We start from the raw sequence: 8326 nt of genomic DNA on the forward strand, positions 1-8326 counted from the left end.
ATATTACTATCTACAAAATTGTAGCTGATCTAAACTGCCAGCATTGGACCTTAGAAAAAAGAAATCCAGGATTTCTTTTGGGTCATAAAACAGTTTCATAATGATGTCATTTCAATAACATTGTATTTTCTGCCTAGGAGGGCTAATTCAATTTTCTCAGTCTCATGTTGACTCTACAGTCCTAGAAAATGATGTTACCAATTTTCTCCCAGTACTTTTACTTCAGTAGCACCATATTTTGAGACAAATTTTAAGAATCAAAGCTGGCTAATCCACATTCTTTAAAAATTTCTAATTATATTGTATTCAACTGAGTTAAGGGAAAATATTTTACTCTCTGAACACAGCAATAAATTCAAGACAATGAAAATGAGGGCCTGTACTTTGTCCAGTGTTAAACTCTTGAAACTTTTACCTATACAATTTTGGAACCATTTTATGGATTTAATATTATTACAATCAGTCCTTTGCATCCATGGATTCCGCATCTGTGGATTCAACCAACTGTGGATCAAAAACATTTGGAAAAAAATTCACGAAGTTCTAAGGAACAAAGCTTAAATTTGCAACCAGCTCAGCACTANTGGAAAAAAATTCACGAAGTTCTAAGGAACAAAGCTTAAATTTGCAACCAGCTCAGCACTATATTGAATCCATGAGAAAGAAGTGATGTGTAGATATTAGAGTAAGTATTGTAAGTAATCTAGTGATTAAAGTATAAGGGAGGATGTGTATAGGTTATATGCAAATACTATGCTATTTTATATAAGCATCTGCGGATTTTGGTATCCGTGGGGAGCTGAGTAGGGGTTGTCTTGGAACCAACCCACCATGGAAACCACAGAAAAACTGTATATAATTCACGTATTTAGCAGATTTGGTGTTCGGGTCAGGCTTCGATACCTTGGACTGTAAAAGGAGGCCTTTATTTCTTTGCTTACAGTCACTTTCAGAACTATTTCATATTGGATTGAATACTTGTCTAAGCTCAATTACTCATCATTCAAAGTCTTATCAATGCAGTTATTGATATTGCAGGTTCATTTTTACCTGTTATTTAGTCTTCCATTCCTTCCCTATTTATGTACTTGTTATTTTGTTCAGTCACTGGCTAAAGAATTGACATATCAAACCCAGTTTATTTTCTTTATTATTGTGAGAACACTTGATATCTCAGAAGATAGGTAGGTAAAAAAAATACCAAAACATATACTTGACAAACTCGACAAAGCCTTCTTGCAATACTGACAAAATTTTCTTGCAACTAAATAACAAAATAAAAAATGCCATTGACAATCTCCTTTCAAGTGGCATAAAAATGGAGTTCACATCTAAAAATTTCTATCTAACAGCTTCATTATAATTCTAGATTTCTGTTATATATTATGTAGGACAAAGTATAATATACAGAAACTACTACACAGGCTATAGCTGAACACAGAAATGGCACATAGTAACTACTTAATAGATGTTTTTTTGAATGAATGAATACTTTTTTTATCATTCTCTATTGAGACAAATAAAATATGTCTCTGGCTCTTCTTTCAAGAAAGCTGTAAATTATTTTGAATATCCTAATTAGTTTTAAATTTTTTAAGCCATCATTAATTCTCAGGTTATACAGAAGGACGGAAACCCCAACATTGCCAACTAGGTACTGACAAGCTTTAAATACTATGTGTGCACACATTGATTCATATGCCCACAGCCCTCAGAGCAATGAGCTTCAGGTATGTTTGAGTCTGGCCACCTCAATGCCTGCCTACAGTTCCCGCAAGAGGCAGCCCCCAGGCGAAGTGTTCCTGGAAGACTTCTCAGCCCTGCGTTTCAGAGGCCTAACATTAGCAGTCAGCATTCCCTGAAGTTATCTTTTCTGTGACCTCTCTAATGGACAAACAAAAAAATGCCAATTTATGAGCTGTCACTAGGCTCTGGGTGACAGAAACAGATGCCACCATCACTTCTCACTTAGTCAGTGAAGAAATGCCGTGGGAAAATGACTTTCGGCAGTGCGAATTAGCCAGTCACAAATTAAAGGGCCTTTTTATCCTATTATAAGCCTCCAGAGTCACCTAGGTCAGAAGGTAATGAATATGGAAATTCAGCCCAAGGTGCCTACTGGCTCTCTTCATTCTGTGGATGCCCCCAGAAAGGGGGGTAAAGTAGTTGGAGATATTAGCGCAATCTCTCAGTGAATTTATAAACAAATCGTTTATCTTGCTGTCCACTCATCAGGGGCCATAGATAAATGGCTTTGTAATCTCATTTGCTGAGCCATCAGCATTTATTTACATATCTATGGGTTTATAATTGCAGGCTCTTATAGCATATAATTAGCACATGCTGGCTCTTGGTGATCTCCCTTCTCTCTGAACTCCATTAGCACTTGCTATTTGTTTTGCTTCCTTGGCATTTTTAATTGCTAATCCGCAATGCTGGTGTGTTGGAGGGAGGTGTTTCATGTACACCCTCTTCTAAGGAAAACTACCTCAGCTGCAACTGCCCCTTCCCATTTGTCCCACTTGATTCAAACCCAATTCAGTCCCTTCCCTAGCCAAAACAGCCAAGACCATTGGACCAGGATTGGGTGCCTCACGCTGCCACCATGACATGTACGGTAGGGCTCAAAAGAAAACAAACAAAAAACCTGCCTACAGTTCCCGCAAGAGGCAGCCCCCAGGCGAAGTGTTCCTGGAAGACTTCTCAGACCTGCGTTTCAGAGGCCTAACATTAGCAGTCAGCATTCCCTGAAGTTATCTTTTCTGTGACCTCTCTAATGGACAAACAAAAAAATGCCAATTTATGAGCTGTCACTAGGCTCTGGGTGACAGAAACAGATGCCACCATCACTTCCCATTTAGTCAGTGAAGAAATGCCGTGGGAAAATGACTTTCGGCAGTGCAAATTAGCCAGTCACAAATTAAAGGGCCTTTTTATCCTATTATAAGCCTCCAGAGTCACCTAGGTCAGAAGGTAATGAATATGGAAATTCAGCCCAAGGTGCCTACTGGCTCTCTTCATTCTGTGGATGCCCCCAGAAAGGGGGGTAAAGTAGTTGGAGATATTAGCGCAATCTCTCAGTGAATTTATAAACAAATCATTTATCTTGCTGTCCACTCATCAGGGGCCATAGATAAATGGCTTTGTAATCTCATTTGCTGAGCCATCAGCATTTATTTACATATCTATGGGTTTATAATTGCAGGCTCTTATAGCATATAATTAGCACATGCTGGCTCTTGGTGATCTCCCTTCTCTCTGAACTCCATTAGCACTTGCTATTTGTTTTGCTTCCTTGGCATTTTTAATTGCTAATCCGCAATGCTGGTGTGTTGGAGGGAGGTGTTTCATGTACACCCTCTTCTAAGGAAAACTACCTCAGCTGCAACTGCCCCTTCCCATTTGTCCCACTTGATTCAAACCCAATTCAGTCCCTTCCCTAGCCAAAACAGCCAAGACCATTGGACCAGGATTGGGTGCCTCACGCTGCCACCATGACATGTACGGTAGGGCTCAAAAGAAAACAAACAAAAAAAACCCCCCAAAAATGGCAGGCCAGTTGAATTCTCCTGTGGAAAGTGAATAACGTGAATAAAAAGGCAGAAAACAATATTATCAGCTAGTAGCATAAGAAAAGATGAAGACATGTGGAGGGTAGCTGTAGCTGTGTCTGCTAATTATAGAGCACACCAGAGTGGNAAAAATGCCATTGACAATCTCCTTTCAAGTGGCATAAAAATGGAGTTCACATCTAAAAATTACTATCTAACAGCTTCATTATAATTCTAGATTTCTGTTATATATTATGTAGGACAAAGTATAATATACAGAAACTACTACACAAGCTATAGCTGAACACAGAAATGGCACATAGTAACTACTTAATAGATGTTTTTTTGAATGAATGAATACTTTTTCATCATTCTCTATTGAGACAAATAAAATATGTCTCTGGCTCTTCTTTCAAGAAAGCTGTAAATTATTTTGAATATCCTAATTAGTTTAAAATTTTTTAAGCCATCATTAATTCTCAGGTTATACAGAAGGACGGAAACCCCAACATTGCCAACTAGGTACTGACAAGCTTTAAATACTATGTGTGCACACATTGATTCATATGCCCACAGCCCTCAGAGCAATGAGCTTCAGGTATGTTTGAGTCTGGCCACCTCAATGCCTGCCTACAGTTCCCGCAAGAGGCAGCCCCCAGGCGAAGTGTTCCTGGAAGACTTCTCAGACCTGCGTTTCAGAGGCCTAACATTAGCAGTCAGCATTCCCTGAAGTTATCTTTTCTGTGACCTCTCTAATGGACAAACAAAAAAATGCCAATTTATGAGCTGTCACTAGGCTCTGGGTGACAGAAACAGATGCCACCATCACTTCTCACTTAGTCAGTGAAGAAATGCCGTGGGAAAATGACTTTCGGCAGTGCGAATTAGCCAGTCACAAATTAAAGGGCCTTTTTATCCTATTATAAGCCTCCAGAGTCACCTAGGTCAGAAGGTAATGAATATGGAAATTCAGCCCAAGGTGCCTACTGGCTCTCTTCATTCTGTGGATGCCCCCAGAAAGGGGGGTAAAGTAGTTGGAGATATTAGCGCAATCTCTCAGTGAATTTATAAACAAATCATTTATCTTGCTGTCCACTCATCAGGGGCCGTAGATAAATGGCTTTGTAATCTCATTTGCTGAGCCATCAGCATTTATTTGCATATCTATGGGTTTATAATTGCAGGCTCTTATAGCATATAATTAGCACATGCTGGCTCTTGGTGATCTCCCTTCTCTCTGAACTCCATTAGCACTTGCTATTTGTTTTGCTTCCTTGGCATTTTTAATTGCTAATCCGCAATGCTGGTGTGTTGGAGGGAGGTGTTTCATGTACACCCTCTTCTAAGGAAAACTACCTCAGCTGCAACTGCCCCTTCCCATTTGTCCCACTTGATTCAAACCCGATTCAGTCCCTTCCCTAGCCAAAACAGCCAAGACCATTGGACCAGGATTGGGTGCCTCACCCTGCCACCATGACATGTACGGTAGGGCTCAAAAGAAAACAAACAAAAAACCCCCCCAAAAAATGGCAGGCCAGTTGAATTCTGTGGAAAGTGAATAACGTGAATAAAAAGGCAGAAAACAATATTATCAGCTAGTAGCATAAGAAAAAAATGAAGACATGTGGAGGGTAGCTGTAGCTGTGTCTGCTAATTATAGAGCACACCAGAGTGGAAGCTCTATGAAATTTTGTTGCTGCAATGCCTAGAGGTACCTTGGATCTAGAATAACAGTCTGGATTCACTCTCTAATGGGGTCTATTAGGGCTCAGAGTATTGAATTTCCTTGATAATTTCCATATGACTTTTTTTGTATAATGAAAATCAGCTAGCAACCTCCCACCCCATCCCCTTCCTGGAGCTTAGGTCAGATCTCTTGCATATAATCAATAGAGTGAAAATAAAATAAGCATTTTGTTTATATAAAGTTCCTTTCAGATCACTTCAACTAGACTATGCCACTCAAAGACAACAGACAAAACCTTGGACCTCTATGAAATCTCACAGTATCTGAGACCAATACTGGACTAATCCTTTCTTTAAAATTTTGATATTTTGTTAATTATGATTTTTTTTGCACTAATTTTATTTTCTAAAATATTGTATTAAAAATTGTCTTAATTACTGAGTTTTTGGTGTCCCTTTAAATTTTGCACCAACATGATCGACTTACTTACTTCCCTCTAGTCCCAGCCCAGTACCAGAGACAGTAAATCTTTTAGACAGTGATAATGGTGGCTATGATTGTAAATACTTCTCATCTGTGCAGTGCCTGAAGTTCCCAGGTTAAAGGAATATGAGTCCCTTCTATTAGAGGTAACAGTAAAGGTGACTCACGCTTTATTGAGTTTTCCAATTCCCCAGCAAAGAGACTGCTCTGAAAGCCTGCAGGCTGTCCTGGGCAGGGCCCTCACCTCATTGATACTATCCTATTTGGCTCACAGTGCTCTTTCACTCTCTAGAATATTAGCTCCTAGAGGATCAGGACCATGTCTCATTTACCTTTGTTTTTCCATTTCTTTCCCAAATACAAGAATGTATGAAGAAGTACTGTCATAAAAAATGAGAAGAGCTGTGACAGAAAAAGTGACCAGTACTTTTTATTCTTTCATCCTGAGTCAGAACTAAAAGGAAGAGTCTAAAATTACAGTAGGAGAAACTTGACTTATACATTTACATGCCTTTGAGCATAAGTCTGTCTGTCATATTAGGCTGATATGGATAAGTCTGTGAAACTTTCAGATTCTCCAACCTTCAGCCTGCTGTGGCCTTTTTTGGCTGCCCTCATGGGAAGGGAGCATATAACCCTATGTCCTACATTAGCAGGACACAGAACCAACTGCAGCAGTGAAGGATCTGGGATGCCAAGGGCTCAGATACCTGAGCATCGGGTATATTGCCTGATATAATTAGAGGGAAAATGATTTCTAACCTTAAAAGGGTTGCCTCATGCTTCTCCTTACAAATAATACACTGCTTATTGGGCCAAGTATTTGGAGAACTAAGCATAAGAGGATTGAATTCCAGGCCTAGGCTAATAGGTGTTAAGGGCAGAATTTTGGGAAGCCGTAAAAGCAATTAGGGGATAAAAAAGAATATAGGATTTGGGTGAGAACTATGTGGCTTAATCTGTACAATGATATTATAATGATAACAATTAAGGAAAAAGCTGACTTCTCTTACACTGAACTTTAAGCAGAAAAGTATGAATCATTTGATAAAGATGCTGTAAGGGCCTTAAAGTATGATACAGAGAGATCTAGTGGAGAGATTGGTTTAGATGATTTCTAAGAACCCATTCATCCCCCTAATTCTAAGCACTATCAGATTGGGCCCACAAAGGACACCCACTGGGCCCCTTGGAGTAGATGCCTATTTGCACCACACTCTTTTCACTCTTCTGAGATTTAATTTCCTCATTTATAGAGCTATAATGATATTAAAAAGCTCTGTCTGTATACCAGCAAAATTGTAAACTGTAAAATTATTATGAAGCCACATGGTTAGTGCAATGAGACAGCTAGGCTTGAATTCTGGCTCTTCCAAATTTGACTTCGTGTACCTTTCTACCATTTCTTCACTTTCTGAACCTGAGCAAACTCATCTGGAAAGTAGCAATAATAACGTCAGCCTGAGGATGATTATAAGAAGTAGGAAGAATGTGCATAAAGCACTTAGATCAGTGCATGGCACTCAGCTCAGTGCATAGCACTCACTGCAAGCTCACCAAATGGCACCATTGTTATCTTGCTTATTATTCTCAGGCACTCAAGCTCACAGGGATGCAAAGCCTCTGAGAATGAGGCTCCCCTCTTTATGAATACATAGAAACATACTGTTCACCCACTCGCTCAGAACCAGGAAGTTCACACAATAGCACTTTCATGTAATGTGAATTCTCTACAAGAGGGCTGAACAAAGGAAGTAACAATCAGTGGTGTGTTGTATCACAAAAGGCACCGCATAATGGTACCTTGTAAAAACTCACTTTTACTGCTGACACTGAAAAGGTAATTGATCCTCTATCATAGCCCAGGAGGTTGATGCCCGCTTTATCTGAACTTCTCAATTATTTTCATTGCCCCTACAAATATATCAGCCCCAACACTGACCCCTGATTCGTGCTCGCATCCTCATAGTGATTTGTTTTTCTGTATGGTTCACAACTGTTGTCGTATCAAATTGTTGGGCCGTAAATAATTTGTTATTAATAATAGTCTATGTTCCATAATCTGTAAATATTTACCTTTTAAAAATAGAAATTAGGATTGATTCACCATTTTTCCTAAATAAACATTATTCTCAGTTATATTTTTTTGTGTTTGTTTATTGAGGAGAGAAAGAACAGAGTAAGAGCTGTGCCATTTAAAGTTGTTTTGAAAGTTTTGAATTATTAAGATGCTTTATTTCCTCAAGAGAATGTTTGAGTCTCAGCAAAATTGGGCCCTTTCATGGCAGTGGGTTATAAATTGGTCATAGAGTGTATTATTGGAATAAGAAGTTGAAAATCAATGACCTTGACAATGGTCACTGTAACAAAGAGGAGAGGGATCACTGTACCTTGGTATTGGGTCAGTGTGCCCATTTATAGTAGTATTTTTGTGGCATTCTGAAAGATGTTGACACAAATATTATCTGAGTTACACAGGGTCAGTACTACGACCAGACCAAGGCTTTTGAGACATGAGTTTTAATTATTTGAGGAGGGTTCAATATGTCCTATACTAGTGTTTAAACTCTTATACTTTTTTATATCTACTTTTAAAGGTTTTATT

At 38.9% G+C, this 8326-nt stretch overlaps 1 protein-coding gene across 1 annotated transcript in view; it reads right to left on the reverse strand.

Annotated features, from left to right (window-relative positions):
• LOC103598829 (disks large homolog 2-like) overlaps positions 1 to 8326 on the reverse strand; it is a 192171-nt gene that overhangs the window by 131796 nt on the left and 52049 nt on the right. The gene's annotated exons all lie outside the window — the stretch shown is intronic.

Source organism: Galeopterus variegatus, unplaced genomic scaffold (assembly GCF_000696425.1).
Source record: "Galeopterus variegatus unplaced genomic scaffold, G_variegatus-3.0.2 Scaffold2752, whole genome shotgun sequence".
Lineage (NCBI taxonomy): Eukaryota > Metazoa > Chordata > Mammalia > Dermoptera > Cynocephalidae > Galeopterus > Galeopterus variegatus.